The sequence below is a fragment of the Antechinus flavipes genome, chromosome X (assembly GCF_016432865.1).
Source record: "Antechinus flavipes isolate AdamAnt ecotype Samford, QLD, Australia chromosome X, AdamAnt_v2, whole genome shotgun sequence".
NCBI lineage: Eukaryota > Metazoa > Chordata > Mammalia > Dasyuromorphia > Dasyuridae > Antechinus > Antechinus flavipes.
This window is the reverse complement of record NC_067404.1, coordinates 8,246,622-8,264,849: the sequence shown is the minus strand read 5'-3', so window position 1 is coordinate 8,264,849 and position 18,228 is coordinate 8,246,622. Positions and strand designations below refer to the sequence as shown.

The window sequence follows — 18,228 nt, the reverse complement described above, 5'->3', positions numbered from 1 at the left end:
CAATATGTGCATTCACAATTTATACAATTATCGTGGCCCGCAAGAAAAAAAAAGAGAAGCAAAATAAAATGCGAGCAAACAACAAAAAGAGTGAAAGTGCTATGTTGTAAACCACACTCAGTTCCTACAGTTCTTTCTCCGTGTGTAGATGGCTCTCTTCATCACTAAACCATTGGAACTAGGCCGAATCATCTCATTGTGAAGAAAGCCATGTCCATCACAATTGAACATTATATAATCTTGCTGTTGCCATGTATAATGATCTTGTGCAGCATCAGTTCATGTGAGTCTCTCCAGGCCTTTCTGAAATCATCCTGTTGGTCATTTTTTCCAGAACAATACTATTCCATAACATTCATATACCACAGTTTATTCAGCCATTCTCTAACTGATGGGCATCCACTCCGTTTCCAGTTTCTGGCCACTCCAAACAGGGCTGCCACAAACTTTTTTGCACATGCGGGTCCCTTTCCCTCCTTTAAGATCTGTTTGGGATATAAGTTCAGTAGAAACACTGCTGGATCAAAGGGTATGCACAATTTGATAATTTTTTGGGCATAATTCCAGATTGCTCTCCAGAATGGTTGGATTCGTTCACAACTCCACCAGCAATGCAATAGTGTCCCAGTTTTCCCGCATCCCCTCCAACATTCTGCATAATCTTTCCCTGTCATTCTAGCCAGTCTGACAGGTGTGTAGTGGTATCTCAGAGTTGTCTTCATTTGCATTTCTCTGATCAATAGTGATTTGGAACACTCTTTCATATGATGGAAATAATTTCAATTTCTTCATCTGAGAATTGTCTGTTCATATCCTTTGACCATTTGTCCATTGGAGAATGGCTTGATTTCTTGTAAATTTGAGTCAATTCTCTCTATATTTTGGAAATGAGGCCTTTATCAGAACCTTTAACTGTAAAAATGCTTTCCCATTTTATTGCTTCTCTTCTCATCTTGTCTGCATTGGATTTATAACTTAATATAATCAAAATTATCTATTTGGTGTTCAATAATGAACGGGGGGGCGGAGCCAAGATGGCAGAGAGCAGATATGCTTTTGACACTCATCTCCAAAGATGATCTCTAACCTGATCTCCATGGGGGTTCTCTGACCCTGATTTTCCTGGGTGGTCTCTAAATCTGATCTCTATGGGGGATCTCTGTTTTTGACCCTGAGGCTCTTCTTCACGGGAGGTCTGTCTCTGATTTCTGTGTGGTTGGGTCTGTGTCCCTTGATTGCATAAGGAGGCCCTGCTCCTGTGGAGTCTATGACCTTGTTCTCCAAAATTGGTCTCTGACACTGATCGCCGTAGATCTCTAACCCTGATGTTCGTAAGGGTTCTCTGACCCTCATTTTTATACTCAGTCTCTGGCTTTGATCTCCATGGGGCATCTCAGTCCTTGATGTCCATGGAGGGTCTCTAACCCCTGGGGGGTCTCTGTCCTTGATCTCCATGGTGGTTTCTATACATGATCTCCATAGGTGGTCTGTATCTGATCTGAATTGGGAGTCTTTGTGCTGTTTTCCGAAGGATGTCTGTGACCTTGATCTCCATGTGTGATCTCTGCCTTTGGTCCCCATGGGTTATCTGTGTCTTTGAGCTCCATGGGGGCTCTGACTCATATGTCTATGAGAGATCTACCTCTGATCTTCATGGGAGTCTCTGGCCCTGATTTCCACAAGGGGTCTCTACCCCAATCTCCAAAGGAGTGCTGTGACCCTAATCTCCATGGGAGTCTCTGCTTCTAATCTCCATGGGGGGCAGCCTCTGATTTCCATAGGGCGGTCTCTAACCCTGATTTCCATGCAGGCTCCGAGGCTCTACTCCTCATGGGGGTCTTTGAACCTGATCTATAGAGGGGGTCTCTACCCCTATGCATTTCTGCTGCTCATCACCTTGGGGGTTATCTAGCCCTGATTTCCATAGGGCTCAGAGATTCAGCTCTTCAAGGGGGTCCTTGCCCCTATTTCTTGGGGGCATCTCTGCAACAATAAATTCCTTACACATGCCTCTTCCCTTCGTCATGACCTGATCTTTTCTCCCTAATTTCCGCTCTCCTTCCCCCTTCCACCATCTCTTGTTTTTCATTGGTCTTTATTCCTCATCTTTTCTTCCATCTCCTACCATGACATAATGGGGTTCTCTGTCCTTGATACCCATTGGGGGTCTCTTTCCCTTGTTGGGTTTCTGACAGTGATCTCCATAGATGCTCCCTGACGCTGATCTCCATGAGGGTTTTCTGACTCTGATTTTCATAGGCGGTCTCTGAATTTGATCTCTTTGGGGAGTCTCTGTTTTTGACTTGGAGTCTCATGTCCATGGTGGGGGGCTCTACCTCAGATTTCCACAGGGGGTCTCTGTTCTCCATGTGTGTTGTCTGCCTTTTGTCTCCATGGGGAGGGGTATGTGTCCCTTACCTCCATGGGGGGGTCTCTGGCCCTGATGTCCATGAGAGCTGTCTCTCTCTCTCTGATCTCCATGGGGTGTGTGATCCTGGCCTTCATAAGGGGACTCTGCCTCTGGGGGTATTGGCCCTGATCTCTATGGGGGTTCTCTGACCCTCATCTCCATAATGGGTCATTGAATCTGATCTCTCTCAGGGATCTGTGACCTTGATTTCGATGGGCTTCTCTGACCATGATCTCCATGGGATCTCCTGATCTCATTTGGGGATCTTTGCCCCTGATCTCCATGGGTGATGCCTAACTATGATCTCCAGAAAGGTCCTGTGACTCTGATCTCTATCGGGGGAATCTCTGCTTCCAATATCTATGGAGGGGATCTGCTCTGATCTCCATGGGGGATCTCTTCAACGGACCTCCATGTCTAGACTATCTCTATGGGAGGTCTCTGTCCCTGTTTTCCATAAGGATCTCTGCTCTGGAGGGTATTGGACCCTGGTCTCCATAGGGGATCTCTGTTTTTGACTCTGAGTCTCATATTCGGGGCAGGGGGGCTCTGTCTCTGATTTCCATGACGGGGCACCTGGTCTGCATAATGGGGATCCGCTCCTGGGAGATCTTAGACCCTGATATCTAAGAGGGAACTCTGACCCTGATCTCCATAATTGATCTCTGACCCTGATCTCTATGGGGCATCTTTTTCCCTAGTGGGGGTTTCTGACATTGATCTCCATGAGGGTCTCCACCCCTGTTCTCCATCGGGGGCCTGTGAACCTCATTTTTCTGGTCGGTCTCTGCATTTGATTTCCACGGGGCATCTCTGTCCTGGATGTCCATGGGGAATGTCTCACCATGATCTCCATAGGCAGTCTGGCTCTGATGTCAATTGGGAGTCTTTGCGCCGATTGGCAAGGGGGTCGTCTGACATCATTCTCCACGTGTGGTCCCTGCTTTCGGTCTCCACGGGTTGCTTGTGCTCCGTATCTCCGTGGTGGATCTCTGATCTAGATATGCATAAGAGGTCTGCCTCTGATCTCCACGGGGGTCAGTCTGTGATCTTCCTAGGGGTCTTTGCCCCTGATTTCCATGAAATGTCTATGAACGTGAACCCCATGGCACCTCCCTCATCCCTTAGTCATTGTTGGTCTACGCCCACGATCTTCATGATGAGTCTCTGGCCCTGATCTCCATAGCGCTTCTCTTCCTCTTGGGGATCTTGGACCCTGCTCCCCATAGCGGGTCTCTGACCTAGATCTCCCTTATTGGTCTGTGATGCAGATCTCCATGGAGATTCTCTGTCCCCAGTGGGGGTCTGCAACATTGTCCTTTATGGGAGGTCTCTGCTGCTGGTCTCCATATGGGGTCTCTTTTCCAGGGTAGAGGGGATTCTGACATTGATCTCCACAGGGAGTTTCGAACTCTGATCTTCATGTAGCTTTTCTGACTCTGATTTTTATGGTCGGTCTCCAAATTTGATCTTCATGGGGCGTCTCTTTCCTTGATGTCCATGAGGCATCTCTACCCGCTGGGGGTCTGTGACCCTGATCTTCATTGTGAGTCTCTGCCCTTGATCTCCCTGGAGGAGGGGGGTCTCTGACCAGGATCTCCAAGTGGGTCTGTCTCTCATCTCAATTGGGGGTTTTCACCCCGATTTTCAAAGGAGATCTCTGACCCTGATCGCCATGTGTGCTCTCTGCCTTTGGTCTCCATGGAGGAGGTCTATGTCCCTGACCTTCTTAGGGGGTCTCTGATCCAGCTGTTCATGAGGGGTGTTCTTCTGATCTTTGTGGCGGTCTCTGGCTCTGATTTCCATGAGGGGCTGGGGGACTTTGACATAAATCTCTGTGATGTCTCTGCCCCTGTTATCAACGGGTGAGCTCTGGCCCAGCAGGAGTGGATATTGGACCGTGCCGTCTATGGGGGATCTCTGACCCCGATCTCCATATTGGGTGTTCGAAACTGACCTCCCTGTGGGGGTCTGTGACCTTGATTTCTATGGGGGTCTCTGACAATGATCTCTATAGGGATTCTGTTTATGATCTCATTCGGAGGCCTTTGTCCCTGATTTCCAGGAGGGATCTCTTCCCCTGATCTCCAAAGGGGTCTTGAGATCCTGATCTCCATGGGTGGGGTCTCTTCTTCTAATATCTACTGGGGAGTTTGCTCTCATCTGCATGGGTATCGCTAGCCCTGATTTCCATGGGGCTTTATGACCCTGATCTTCATTGGGGGTCTCTGCCTTTGGTCTCCATGGGGGCCTATGTTTCTGACCCCCATGGGGGTTCTCTAACCCCCATGTCCATAAGGGATCTGCCTCTGAACTCCATAGGGTTTTTTGACCCTGATTTCCATAGGGGGAGGTCTGCCGCTGATCACCAAGGTGGGACATCAACACTAGTCTCCGTGTGAGGTCTCTTCCCCTGGTCTCAGTATGGGGGCTGTGCTTGAGAGGGTATCGGGCCTTGACCTCCGTGAAGGTTCTCTGGCCTTGATCTCCAAGGGGGTCTTTCTCAGATCTGCACGATTGGCCTGACACCGTTCTCCATGGGGGAGTCTCTTAAACAGATCTCCATGGGAATTCTCTACCCCTGATCTGCATGGAGGATTTTTATGGGTAGTGCCAATTTGATCTCCATGGGGGTGTCTGCCCCTAATCTCCTTGATGGCATCTCTGCCACAATAACCGTGGTACCTTCTCTTCCTTACGTAGTTCTCTTCCCTTTCTCATGACCTGACCTGTTCTCCCTAATTTCCCTGGAAATCTTTGCCCCTCATCTCCATACACTCTACTGCTCCCTTCCACCATCTTTTCTTTCTCTTAAATGTTCATCTCTTTATCATTCTCTCAGGGGATCTCACACTATGATCTCCATCGGGGGGGGGGTCCCCATCTTTAATGTCCGACCTCTGCCTCTGAGGAGTTTGTGGACCTGATCTCCCCTGGAGAATCTATTACTGGGGGGATTTCTGACATGGGGTCTCTGCCCCTGATCTCCTTGGGGATGGGGGTCTGCATTCCTCTCCAATACAAAATTCTGACCCCGATCTCAATGAGGAGTCTGTCTCAAATCAAAATGAGGGTTCTTTGTTCCTGATCTCCATCTCTGTCTTTGGTCTCCATGGGGAGTCAGTGTCCCTGACATTTATGGCTGGTCTCTGAACCTGATATTTACTGGGGACTGCCGCCGATCTCCATGATGGGTCTCTGCCCATGCTATCCATGGGGAGTCTATCGCTGATCTGAATGGGGGGATTTGCCCTTGATTTCCATGGGGGTTTTCTGACTTTGATCCCTATGTGGGTTCTCTACCCAAGATGTCCCTAGGGGGTCTCAAAGCCTGATTTCCAGGGTAGGGGGGTGGTCCGTGATTCGAATATCCATAGGGGTTGTGTCCCTAATATTTATGAGGGGTCTACACTGTTCTTCATGTGTGTGTCTGATCTCCTTGTTTGGTCTCTACCCCTCATTCCCATCAGGGCTCTACCTTGATCTCTCCAGGTGGTTTCTGACCCTGGTCTCCATGGGGGCGGGTTCCTACACTTGATGTTCACGAGAGGCCTAGGTCCCTGAATTTCATGGTTCTGTTTCCCAGGTCTCCATGAGGGTCTCTGCCCCTTATCTCCACGCCGGGTCTCTGCCCCTGAAATGCATTGGGAGGTATACCTTGATGTCCACGGTGTTCTCTGCCTCTTGAATTTCATAGCAGGTCTGTCTCAGATTTTAGTGGGGCTTTTTGCCTCTGGTTTCCATGTGGTGTTTCTACCCCTGGTCTCCAAGGGTGGTCTCTTATCCTGATTTCCCTGGGGGTTCCCCGTCCCTGATCTCCATGTGTTTTGATCCTGATCTCCATGAGGGTCTCTCATCCTGATTTCCATGGGGGTTCCCGGCCCCTGATCTCCATTGGGTGTTTTGATCCTGAGCTCCATGGGGGAGTCCAGAACTCTGATCTCCATAGGAGGTCTCTCAGATCTCAATTGGCTGTCTTTGCCCCTGATTTCCAAGGCAGGTCTCTGCCCTTGATCTCCATGTGTGGTCTCTGCTTTTGATCCTGACCTCCATGAGGTGTCTCTGATCCAGATGTCCATGATAGGGCTGTCGTTGATCTCCACGGGGGACTCTGACACTAATATCGATGTGAGGTTTTTTGTCCCTGGTCTCTAAAAGGGAACTTTGCCTGGTAGGATATCAGACCTTGATCTCTGTAGGGGATCTCTGTCCTTGCTCTCCATGGAGGGTTTTCGCCCCTGGAGTCATCTGTGTCCCTGAAATCCATCGGCTGTCTATGCCCTGAACTCCATGTCAGATCTTTCCATCTCATCTTCACGGGGGTCTGTGCCCACGAGCTTCGTGGCGGGTCTTCGGCCCTGATCTCCGTAGGACTTCTCTACCTCTTTGGTATCTTTGAAGCAGATCTCCAGAGCGGATCTCTGACAAAGCTCGCCGTAATGGGTCTCTGCCCCAGATCTCCAAGTGGGCCTCTGTCCCTGATCTCCAATGGTGGAGGTCTCTTCTGTGATCTCCCTCGTGGAGTCTCTGCCACAATAACGCTGCCACCTTTTATTCCTTACCCGTTTTTCTTCCCTTTCTCAGGAACCGATCTTTCCCCTCTAATTTCCCTGTGAATCTTTGCCCCTTATCTCCACACCCTCTGCTGCCCCTTCCACCATTTTTTTTTTGGTTGTTGTTCGTGTTCAGCTCTTTAGAACTCATCTCTCAGTGGATCTCACACCATGATCTCTAAGAGGGGATTCCCTGTCTTTGATGTCCATAGAATGTATCTGTGAAGCTGACCTCCACGGAGGGGTCTCCATCTCTGGGGGATTTCTGACCCGAATCTCCATAGGGGTTGAAGTGGAGCCTCTGGACCGAGGGAAACATAACCTTGAAACTCTGCGGTTAGAAGTTTGTTACTAGCTCTTCCCACCCTCATGCAAATGGCATTTTTACACCCCCGGATGTATTGCGCTAAAAAGCTTAAGGCCTTGACAACTTGATAAACCAAGAAATCCTGTCTTGCTGCTGTCTGAGAATGGCCCCCTTAGTGTAATAATCTTTGCCTCCCGTCTAGTGTGACAAGTGTATTGGGGAACTTTTCTGTTTCTTTCTAGAAATCCCTCGATGCCGACTCCCCTGTTCCGGTGGGGCTCGGTCGCTAGCTGGCAATAAACGCTTTTTGGTTTTCCTGATTTTGGCTGTCCTGTATTTTCTCTCGTCTGGGCACTTCAGGGTCTTCTTCAGGGGTCTCTGATTTCAATGAGGTTTCATTTCCATTGATTTCCATGGGGTGTCTCTGCGGCTGATGTTTATGTGGGGGGCTTCTTTGATCTCCCTAAGGGATCTCTGAACCTGATCTCTATGAAGCGTCAGATCCAAATCCGGGATCTTTGCTCCCGGTCTCCAAGGGGGGGCGGGGTTCTCTGCCCTGGGTCTCTGCTTCTAGTCTCCATGTGTGTTCCCTGTCCCTGATTTCTAAGGGAGGTCTCCGCCACTGATCTCCATGGGGAATCTCCACGCGTGGTCTCTTTCCCTGGTCTTCCTCAGGGGACGCTGTCCCAGGGGGTATTGGATCCCAATCTATGGAAAGTCTCTGCCCCTGCGATCCATTGGGGACTATGCCTTAATCTTCATGGTGGGCTCTGCCCCTCATTGCCATAGTGGGTCTGTCTCTGATTTCCATGGGAAGGTTTGTCCCTGATTTTCACGGTGGGGATCCCTAGCCATGATCTCCATGGGGGGTCTATACCCCTGGTCTCTACGAAGGATCTGTGTCCCCAACCGCCATGGGAAGTCCCTGAACCTGATGTTTATTGGGGTTCTGGCTCTGACCTTTATGGGGGTCTCTAGCTTGGCTCTCCAAGGGTGGTCCCTAACTTTGATCTCCACAGAGCATTTCTACTCCTGATCTCCATGGGATTCAACGTCCCAGATCTCCATCAGGGGTCCCTACCGGAGGTCCCCGGGCTGGGTGTCTGACACGGATCTCCATGGGAGATTCTAATCTGGTCTCCATGGGGGTTCCCTGCATTTAACCTTCATGAAGTATCTGTGTCCCTGATCTACACGGTCAGTCTGCGCTCCTATCTCCACAGCAGTGGAGTGGTCTCGGACTCCGATCTCCATCCTGGGTCTCTGATCCAGATCTCCACGTGGAGACACGGTCCGTGATTTCCGTGGGGGGTCTCTGCGGATGCTCACGAGGGCGTGTGTCCCCGATCTCCATGGGGCGGGGGGGTCTCGGATCCTGATCTCCATAATCGGTCTCTTCCCCCGATCCTCATGGAGTGGATCTCTTGCACTGTTCTCCATGATGTTATTGTGCCCCGATTTCCATGGTGGGTCTCTGCCCTTGATCTTCACTAGGGGTCTCTGTGACTGACCTCTATCGGAGGCGTCTACCCTTGATTTCCACGGAGCATTTGTAACCCCGCTTTTTGTAGGCAGTCCGAATTGGCTCTCCACGGGGGTGTCTGCCCCTAATGTCCTGGATGGAGCCTCTGCCACAATAACCCTGGCACCTTCCATTCCCTAACTGTTTCTCTTCCCTTCCTCATGAATCGATCTTTTCCCCATGATTTATCTGTGAATCTTTGTCCCTCATATCTACGCACTCTGCTGCCCCCTTCCCCCCATCTCTTCTTTTTCATTGATCTTCACCTCCCAGTCCTTCATCTCTTTATCCATCTTACTCCATAATCTCCTAAGGTTCTTTGACCTTGATGTCTGTAGAGGTTCTCTGCCCCCGGGGGGGCCTGTGACCCATATATCCATGGAGGGGTGTGTGTGACCCTAATCCCTAAGGTGGGTCTGTCTCTGATCCGAATGGGGTATTTGCCCTTGATTTCCTTGGGGACTTTCTGACTTTAATCTCTATGTGGGTTCCCTGCTCATGATGTCCATGGGGGGTCTCTAACCTTGAACTCCATGGCGGTGGATCAGACTAAATATCTATAGGGGCTGTGTGCCCCTGATATTTATGAGGGGTGTGCACTGTTCTCCATGGGCTGTATGTGTGCCTATTCTCCTTGTCCCCCCTCTGGGGGGGGGCAGCCCAGCCCAGACAATTCCCCGCCACCTCCCGTGGCAGGACCCCCAGATGGTACACAAAACACTCACACAGAAAAGGGTGCGGGCACAGGGGAGAAAGCGGGCCCGCCCTGGAGGGGGAGCTGGACCTGGAAGCCCCTTCATGGGGCAGGCTCAGGAAACAGCCCAACCCCCTCCTCTCCCCACTGGCAATGCAAATTCCAGGAATCCTGGAGAAAGCAGAGGGGGTGCCCCTGGGGCTGCTGGGAAACTGCAGCCCTCAGGCAGGGAGCCAGAAAAGAGAGGAGGAGCACCTTCGGAGCTCCCGCTGGAGACCCCTGTGTTCTTGTGGGCCTCCCCCCCCCCCAGTTCCCAGAGCCCCAGGGGTCTACATCCTATCTCTGGGAAGTTGGAAGGGGGGGCAGAGGCTAGACCAAGTGGCCCGGGCTTCCCTCCCCACATGAGCCCTTGTCCCCGCCACATCCCCGCATTCACCACCACGGGGGGGGCCCCATCTGCCTGTGAAGGAGGAAAGTGGGGGCAGTGAGTCTCGTACACTTGGGGATGTTGCTCAGACAAGGGCCGCTTTCCTGGGAAGGCCTGCTGCAGACTCACGCTTCCCAGCTTCCTCCCTCACAGGGATGGGCAGGAGACCCCTGTGCTGTGGGACGGGGAGATGTGGCTGGGAGAAGGGCTTCTCTGGGGGGGGGGGCTGCCCCCGGTCTCCTCTGTGGGGTCTCTGCCGCAGTGACCCCGGCCCCTGCTGTTCCTGAGCTGCTCCTCTTCCCTTCCCCGTGACCTGAACCTTTCCCCCCAGTTTCCCTGTGAATCTTTGCCCCTCGTCTCCAGTCTCTGCTGCCCCTTCCACCGTCTCTTCTTCAATGATCATCTGTCTGTCCCTCATGTCTTTGTCCATCTCACCCCATGATCTCCATGGGGGGGTCTCCATGGGGGGTCTCTGACCATGATCTCCATGGGGGGGGGGGCTCTGGCCTTGACCTCCATGGAAGGTTTTTTCCCCTGGCTAGGTTTGTGTCAGGGATCTCCATGGATGTTTCTGACCCTGCTCTTCCTGGGCTTCTCTGCCCCTGATTTTCACGAGCGGCTCTGAATTTGAGCTTTCCGGGGGCATCTCTGTTTTTAGCCCTGAGTGTGGCGTCCCTGGAAGGGTCTGTCTCTGATTTCCATGGGGGTCTGTGTCCCTGGTCTGCATAAAAGGGCTCTATACCTGGGGGTAGTCTCTAAGCATCATTAACAAGATTTTTTTTTATGAAAAGCTTTTATTTTTCAAAACTCGCGCCTGGATAATTCTTTGACCTTAACCCTTGCAAAGCTCGTGTTCCAATTCCCCCCTTCCCCCACCCCCTCCCCAGATGCCATGTAGTCCAATGGCAGAAATATCCGGTAAATCTAATGTATACATACATATTTATATAATTATCTTGCTGCAAAGGAAAAATCAAATCATACCGGAAAAAATCAGAAGGAAAATAAACTACAAACGAACAATAAAGAGTCAAAATGTTACGTTGTGAAGCGCCGTCCCCTCTCTGGGTGCAGGTGGCTCTCTCCGTCACCAGATCCTCGCAACTGGCATCTGGCATCTGATTGTTGGAGAGAACCACGGCCAGCAGAGTTGCTCATCACATATTCTTGTCTCTCATTTGTAAGGTCAGTCTTTGCGTTTGATCTCCATGGAGTATCTCTGTCCTTGATGTCCATGTGGGTCTCTGAACCTCTGACCTCCACGGCGGCCCTCTACCCGTGATTTCCATGGGCGATCTGTCTCTGATCTCAACTGGGAGTCTTTGTGCTGATTTCCAAGAAGGGGAGTCTGGGGTTCCTGGATCAGCTGTTCATGAGTAGTCTCTGATCTTTGGGGGGGAAGGGAGTCCGTTGCTCAAATGAATGAGGATCTCTGCCCCGGATCTCCATGGCGGGTGAGTTTGGTCTCCATAAAGGGGCTGTGCTCTGGGGGTTCCTGCACCTTGATCTCCATGCAGGATGTCTGGCCCTAATCTCCACGGGGGTCTGGGAACCTGATCTCCATAGGGGGTCTGTGTCTTGTCTCAGTTTTGCCCGGACACCTAATTCTCTAGGTGAGGTCTCTGCCCCTGGTCTTTATAAGGGAGCTCTGCCCCAGGCTATTGGACCTTAATCCCCACAGGGGATCTCTGTGCTTGATGTCCATGGATGATTCTTGCTCCCAAAGGCCTCCGTCGGCCCGATTTCTGTGAAGGGTCTCTGAGGAGATTTCCATTTGCGGGGTCTGTGTCCCTGGTCTCCAGAAGGGTGCTCTGCCTTGGGGGGTATTAGAACCTGATGTGCATCAGGGGTCTCTGCCACTGAACTCTAACGGGGATCTCCGTGCCGGGCGGGGCATTTCTGACCTAGATCTCCAGGGTGGGTCGCTGACCATGATCTGCACACGGCCTCTGTCTCTCATCTCCCCTGGGGGGGTTTTGTTCCTGAGATGCATGGGGATTCTGTGGCTGGATCTCCATGTGCTCTCTGCCTTTGGTCTCCATGGGTTTTGTGTGTCCCTGACCTCCATGGGAGTCTCGGACCCAGATGTCCATGAGAGCTCTGCCTATGATTTTCACGGGAGGTCTTGGACCCTGATCTCCACAATGGGTCTCTGAACCTGCTCTCCCTTGGGCGTTTGTGGTCTTGATTTCTCTGGGGGTCTCTGACCATGATATCCATAGGGGGGGTCTGTCTCTGGTCTCGTTTGGGGGTCTGTGCCTGAACTTCATGGGGTGTATCCATACCTGATCTCCATGGGCCGTGTCTACTCCTGATCTCTATTTGAGATCCTTTGACCCTAACCTGCATGGGGGGTTGTCTGCTTCTAATATCCAGGGGGCGGGCGGTCTGCTCTGATCTCCATGTGGTATCTCTGACCCATATCTATATGGGGCAGCCAGCAAGGACAAGGAGAGAGAACCAGAGGCTCACGTATCAAATGGGGGAGATCTCTGGGCACCCCCAGGCCGTACCTACGCAGCCCCCCAGAAAGAAGGGGAAAAGCAAGAGGAAGAGCACCCCCTGGAGGAATAATTCAGCCCTCCAATAACACTTCAGGCCCCCCTCCAGAGTAACACTTCAGGCCGTATTGGGCCAGAATTGAGGAGGAAGTGAGGCCAAAGGGTCCGGGACAGGGCGGCCTCTGGGACTCGGGCCTGGGCGGGACCAGGCGGGAAGGTGAGAAGGCGCGCGCAGAGCCGGGTGTCCAACATCTCAGAGGGGGACCCAGGGGAGGCCAGGGACTGAGCGAGGGGGCGGGGCACCAGGTGACAGGCAGGTCAGCCACTGATGTGATTGGCCCCAGAGGGGGGAAGGAGACAGTGGCGGGAGAAGGGAGTGGGGAGGGAGAGGCCCAGGGCTGTGAGGGAGGGAGAGGCCCAGGGCTGTGAGGGAGAGCTCGGGTCTCTGGGCTCCCCAGGGATGAGGCTGCAGAACCGGGGGCACCTCCGTGGGGGGGCAGCTCCCCCTGCCCCATCAGTCCTGCCTGGGAGTCCCTGAGGGGGCGGGGAGGGAGGCCCCTGTGGGCAGACACCAGGCCCCGGGCAGGGGGGGCAGCCCGGCGGGGGCAGGAAGGAGACGGAGGCGGAGGACTTCCTGGGGAGAATCGCCCTGAAGGAGACGGGCCTCCTTGGAGCTGTCTGCGCCTGGGAAAGGTCCCAGCTCCCTGCTGGCCCAAGCTCATGTTCCCCCCCCCTCCCCCCCGCCCCCCCAGAACGCAAGGACCCTCTCGGCACACGGTGGGTTCCTCAGAGGCGTGTTTATTGACCAGATGCATCACGCCTCACAGAGGCAGCCGCCCGGGCACCTGGGAGACAAGGACAGCCATCAGGGGGGGGGCACAGGGGAGGCTCGGCGGGAGACGGGAAGGGGAGCGGCTCTGCGGGTCCGGGGCCACATCTGCCCGACGGCAGCAGCCTCGGGGCCCAGGGAGGAGGGGGCACGGGGAGCCCACACCCCCAGAGTGCCAAGGGGTCAGGCCGCCGGTGGCAGGGGCCCGGCCCTCCCCTCTGCCCTCTGCCCTGGGAGGCCGGCACCCCCGTCTGGGGTAGAACGTGTCTGGGGGTGGCAGGCAGGCAGAGGAGGCCCCCCAACCCCCCATCCCCCCACACCCCTTGCTGCCCAGCCAGACCAGCCCCTACTTACTCAGGGTCTGAGCAGGCAGCAGTCGGGCTGGGTCCTAGCGGACCATGCCTCAGCTGACCCGATGTCTGGTGGTCCTTGTGCCCCACAGAAAGGTGCTGCTTCTGGTCCAGCAGGGCTGCTTTCTGCCTCTAGTTCTGGAACACACCCCAGCCCCCGCCAGGGCCCCGTGAGGAACAAGCCCGGGCTGCCCGGGGGCTGCGTGTGTGCCCCGAAGGTGGGGACGCCCTCTGGGAGCCCTGGGCCCGGGGTCGGGGAAGGAGCTGGGGGCCCGCCCGCGAGAGGGGAGCCCGGGCCCCTCGGGGAAAGGAGGGCCCCCCTGTGGGGAGCCCAGGTCAGGGAGGGGAGGTGCTGCCCACAAGGCGACTGGGCCAAGCCCCCAGAGGCTGCGGCCCAGAGGCCACCCGGCCCGGGAGGCGGGGCTGCCCCCTCTCAGCGCAGGCCCACGGGGCCATGGGGCGGCCTCTCAAGAGGGCCCTCGCTCAGAGCGGGCAGCCCCCACGGGCGGTGCTCCTTGGCATCTCGGGGCACGCACAGCCACCCTGGCAGGGCGGCGCCGGGCACCCGGCTACCGGGATGGCAGCCCCATTCTACAGAGGGCACAAGGGGAGCCCGCGCAGGGAGGGAGAGGTTTGCCCCAGGTCACCCACCAGGAAGGAAGGAAGTTGCACAATTAGGGCCAGTCCTGCCCGGGCAGTGCGAGAGCAGAGAGATTGTCATTCCTGCGGGGAGAAGGAGAGAGAGCCTCGGTCACCAAGGGCTCTGGATCCCCCCCCACAGCACCACGGGGGGCCGGAACGTCCCCCACCGCACCACGGGGGGCCGGAACGCCCCTCATAGCATCAGGAAGGGCTGGAACGCCCCCCACCGCACCACAGGGGGCTGGAACGTCCCCCACCGCACCACGGGGGGCCGGAACGTCCCCCACAGCACCACGGGGGGCCGGAACGTCCCACACCGCACCACGGGGGGCCGGAACACCCCTCATAGCATCAGGAAGGGCTGGAACGCCCCCCACCGCACCACGGGGGGGCAGAATGTCCCCCACCGCACCACAGGGGGCCGGAACGTCCCCCACCGCACTGGGCACCAGAAGGCCTGCACTCCGTGAAGCGGGGCTCCCGAGTCCCAAGCTGGGGATGGCCCCCCGGCCAATGGGCCCTCGTGAGCTCCGGGTCTCGGCCCCTCCTCTGCAAAGCAGACGCGGGAAGCCCCCCTGCCCGTGCGGAGGACTCTGGGAGGGACTGGCTGCTGGCCCCCGTGGGACGCCTCCCCGGGGCAGCGGGGGGCGCCCGGCTCCGGGCCAAGGGGGCCGGGCACCCTTGGAGGGGCAGAGCAGAGGGCTCAGGCCAAACGACTGGGCAACGCTTCCTACCTCGGGCATTTCTTCCTAAGCCACCTCAGTGGTTCTCTTCCTCACAGCTGCTGGGTCTGATGGGAGCTGTCAGGGAGCAGGCAACTTCTGATGTGTCTGTAAAGAGCAGGGGGGGTGGGAACAGTGCCGGGCAGGGGTCCCGGCCCCCACCCCCACGCGCCTGTCCCACTGATGGGGCTTCAGGGCCCAGGGAAAGAGCAGGCCCGGCACGGGGAAGCTGGCTCTGGGAGTGTGTGCCATGTGCATGGGGGGGCGGGGATTCGTGTGTGTGTGTGTGTGTGTGCCCCGTGTGTGTGTGCGTGTGTGTACGTGTGTGTGCCCCGTGTGTGCGTGTGCCCCGTGTGTGTGTTTGGTGTGTGTGTGTGTGTGCCCCGTGTGTGTGTGTGTGTGTGCCGTGTGTGTGTGTGTGCCCCGTGTGTGTGTGTGTGTGTGCCGTGTGTGTGTGTGTGTGTGCCGTGTGTGTGTGTGTGCCCCGTGTGTGTGTGTGTGTGTGCCGTGTGTGTGTGTGTGTGCCCCGTGTGTGTGTGCGTGTGTGTACGTGTGTGTGCGTGTGTGTACGTGTGTGTGCCCCGTGTGTGCGTGTGTGTGTTCGGTGTCTCTGTGTGTGCCCCGTGTGTGTGTTCGGGGTGAATGTGCCTTGGGGACTTTTTGCTCTGAGGGTGAGATGTGGCTTTTGTTCTCTAGGGGAAGCCTTGTGTGCTGTGTGTAGGTCCCCGTGAGCGGAGGGGGGGTGTATGTGTGAGGGAATAGCCATGGCACGTGGGGGGGGCACGGGGGACGGGCTTTCAACAGGGGCCCCAGGGAGGCTTCTGGGAGGGGCGCCCCCTGCTGGTACCTGGGGACGAGAAGGGCAGTTGGTCTCGGCGGAGATCTGTGCTAACGCTCCTCTGGAGCTGCCACGGGGGATCTTGGTGCACTATTCGCACTGGAGGCCTCCTGGGGGACAAAGAGCAGGGGCCCCCGCCAGGGCGGCCGGGGGACGCTCGGGCCCAGCTCTGCCCCTCGGCTCTCAGGGGTCCCGGGGCAGACCCCCCGCAGAGAGCTGGGCCCCAAGGGAGGGGAGAGGCCGAGGCCACCCGAGATGGGAGAGGGGCCTCCTCCTCCCAGGGCAAGGGGAAGTCCCTCCCCCCCCCCGGCCCGGCCCACACAGTCTCACCAGAGCGGCCTTTCTAGGGTCCCGAGGGCCTTGCCAGCATCCCCACCTGGGTGACTTCCAAGCAGCCTGGCAGCAGCTACAGCCCGGGCCTCCATGAGACTGGGGAGAGGGAGACGGGACGCTGCAGGCCCCGCTCCCTTTCAGGACCCCAGAGCCCTCCTGCCCGTCCATGGCCCCGCGTCTCCTCCCCCGCCCCTTCAGTCCCCAAGCAGTCCCAGGCCCGGAGCCGGGGGCACTCACTTTCTCAGGTGGCAGCAGAGGCTGGCCCAGCTGACACCCCGGCTGGGCAGGGCAGGTCTGGGCAGCCCCAGACGCCTCACCCCCAGGACTGTGGCCAATGGAACCTGGTTGTGACATCATCCATTGTGACCCACCAGGTCACAGGTCAGGGCGGGGCCAATGGCCACTTGGTGGTGTCAAGGGGGGATGGGCGGGGCAGGCTGGGCCCCTCCCCCCAGACCCAGTCCCAGACCCACCCTCTTGGCCCATCTCCCCCACCTAGAGCAGGACCCAGGTCTCTGGGCCTGGGGGGGGGGGGCAGCCCAGCCCAGACAATTCCCCGCCACCCCCCGTGGCAGGACCCCCAGATGGTACACAAAACACACACAGGAAAGGGCGCGGGCCTAAGGGAGAAAGCGGGCCCGCCCTGGGGGGGGGGAGCCGGACCTGGAAGCCCCTTGGTTGTGTGCCTTCCCCCCTCCCATTTCTCTCAGCCCCAGGGGTCTACACCCTGTCCCTGGGAAAGTGGAAGGGGGGGCAGAGTCTCCAGACCAGGGGGCCTGGGCTTCCCTCCCCAAATGAGCCCCTGTCCCGCCACATCCCCAATGGCGCCCCCTGCTGGTACCTGGGGAGGAGAACGGCAGTCTGTCAGGTTGGAGATCTGGGCTAAGGCTCCTCTGCAGCTGCCATGGGGGATCTTGGGGCACTATCCGCACTGGAGGCTCCTGGGGGACAAAGAGCAGGGGCCCCCCAGGGCACCCGGGGGACGCTCGGGCCCAGCTCTGCCCCTCGGCTCTCAGGGGTCCCGGGGGCCTTCCCCGCATCCCCACCCGGGTGACCCCCCCCCCCAGCCCGTACAGCCCGGGCCTCCATGAGCCTGGGGAAGGGGCACAGGACCCGCTCCCTGAAGAGTTTCCCAGGACCCCAGAGCCCTCCTGCCCGTCCATTGCCCCATGTCTCAGCCCCCCCCTTGGGTCCCCAAGCCCCAGGAAGCCAGGCCCCGGAGCCGGGAGCGAGGGGCACTCACTCTCTCAGGTGGCACAGACACTGGCGCTGCTGCCCGCGGCCTGCTCCCTAGCTCCGGGCGGGAGCCGAGGCTGGCCCAGATGACACCAGGCTGGGCACGGGCAGCTCTGGGCAGCCCCAGACGCCTCACCCCCAGGACTGTGGCCAATGGAGTCTGGCGGTGACATCATCCATTGTGACCCACCAGGTCACAGGGCGGGGCGGGGCCCAATGGCCTGAATCTCCTGCTTGTGTCAAGGGGGATGGGCGGGGCAGGCTTGGCCCCTCCCCCCCAGACCCGGACACACCCTCTTGGCCCATCTCCCCCAGCTAGAGCAGGACCCAGGTCTCTGGATCTCTCGTGGGGGGGGGCAGCCCAGCCCAGACAATTCCCCGCCACCCCCCGTGGCAGGACCCCCAGATCGTACACAAAACACTCACACAGGAAAGGGCGCGGGCACAAGGGAGAAAGCGGGCCCGCCTTGGGGGGGAGCCGGACCTGGAAACACCTTTGTTGTGTGCTGTCCCCCTCCCAGTTCCCAGTGTCCCAGGGACACCGTCTTTGTGAAATTGGAAGGTGGGGGCAATAAATGGAGCCCAGGGAGCCTGGGCTTCCCACCCCAAATCAGCCCCAGTTTCGCATCCCCAAGATCTCGGCGGCTATCTCTGTGAAGGAGGAAGTCGGGGCAGTGTGTCTACACCAGGGCTTCACACCTCACATAGGCCCTCGGATCGTCCCCATCTCCAATTCCATACCCTGAGTGTCCATTCCCCTCAGCGCGGTGGGGCGCCTCTTACAGGATCATGGGCACAGCCCCAAAGCCAGGGGAAGGGAGGCGCAGCCGGGGCACGGCAGATGACAGGGAGTTAGGTGGGCAG

The 18,228-nt window shown here is 56.9% G+C and overlaps 1 long non-coding RNA gene across 9 annotated transcripts in view; it reads right to left on the bottom strand.

The window, feature by feature from the left end:
- The window catches only part of LOC127542960 (uncharacterized), a 45,287-nt gene extending 27,772 nt beyond the window's left edge, over positions 1–17,515 (bottom strand). For 2 of the 9 annotated variants that reach the window (XR_007948941.1, XR_007948940.1), the window contains exons 1-8: positions 17,372–17,514; positions 16,970–17,069; positions 16,366–16,469; positions 16,126–16,224; positions 15,805–15,905; positions 14,970–15,065; positions 14,245–14,316; positions 13,598–13,731 (exon numbers count right to left, since the gene is read on the bottom strand). This is a non-coding gene — a long non-coding RNA (uncharacterized LOC127542960). Of the gene's footprint in view, positions 1–13,196; positions 13,260–13,597; positions 13,732–14,244; positions 14,317–14,969; positions 15,066–15,804; positions 15,906–16,125; positions 16,225–16,365; positions 16,470–16,969; positions 17,070–17,371 lie in introns of those variants that run through there. The other 7 variants (XR_007948933.1, XR_007948938.1, XR_007948932.1 and 4 more) reach the window with 7 other exon arrangements.
- Positions 17,516–18,228: the final 713 nt, after the last annotated feature.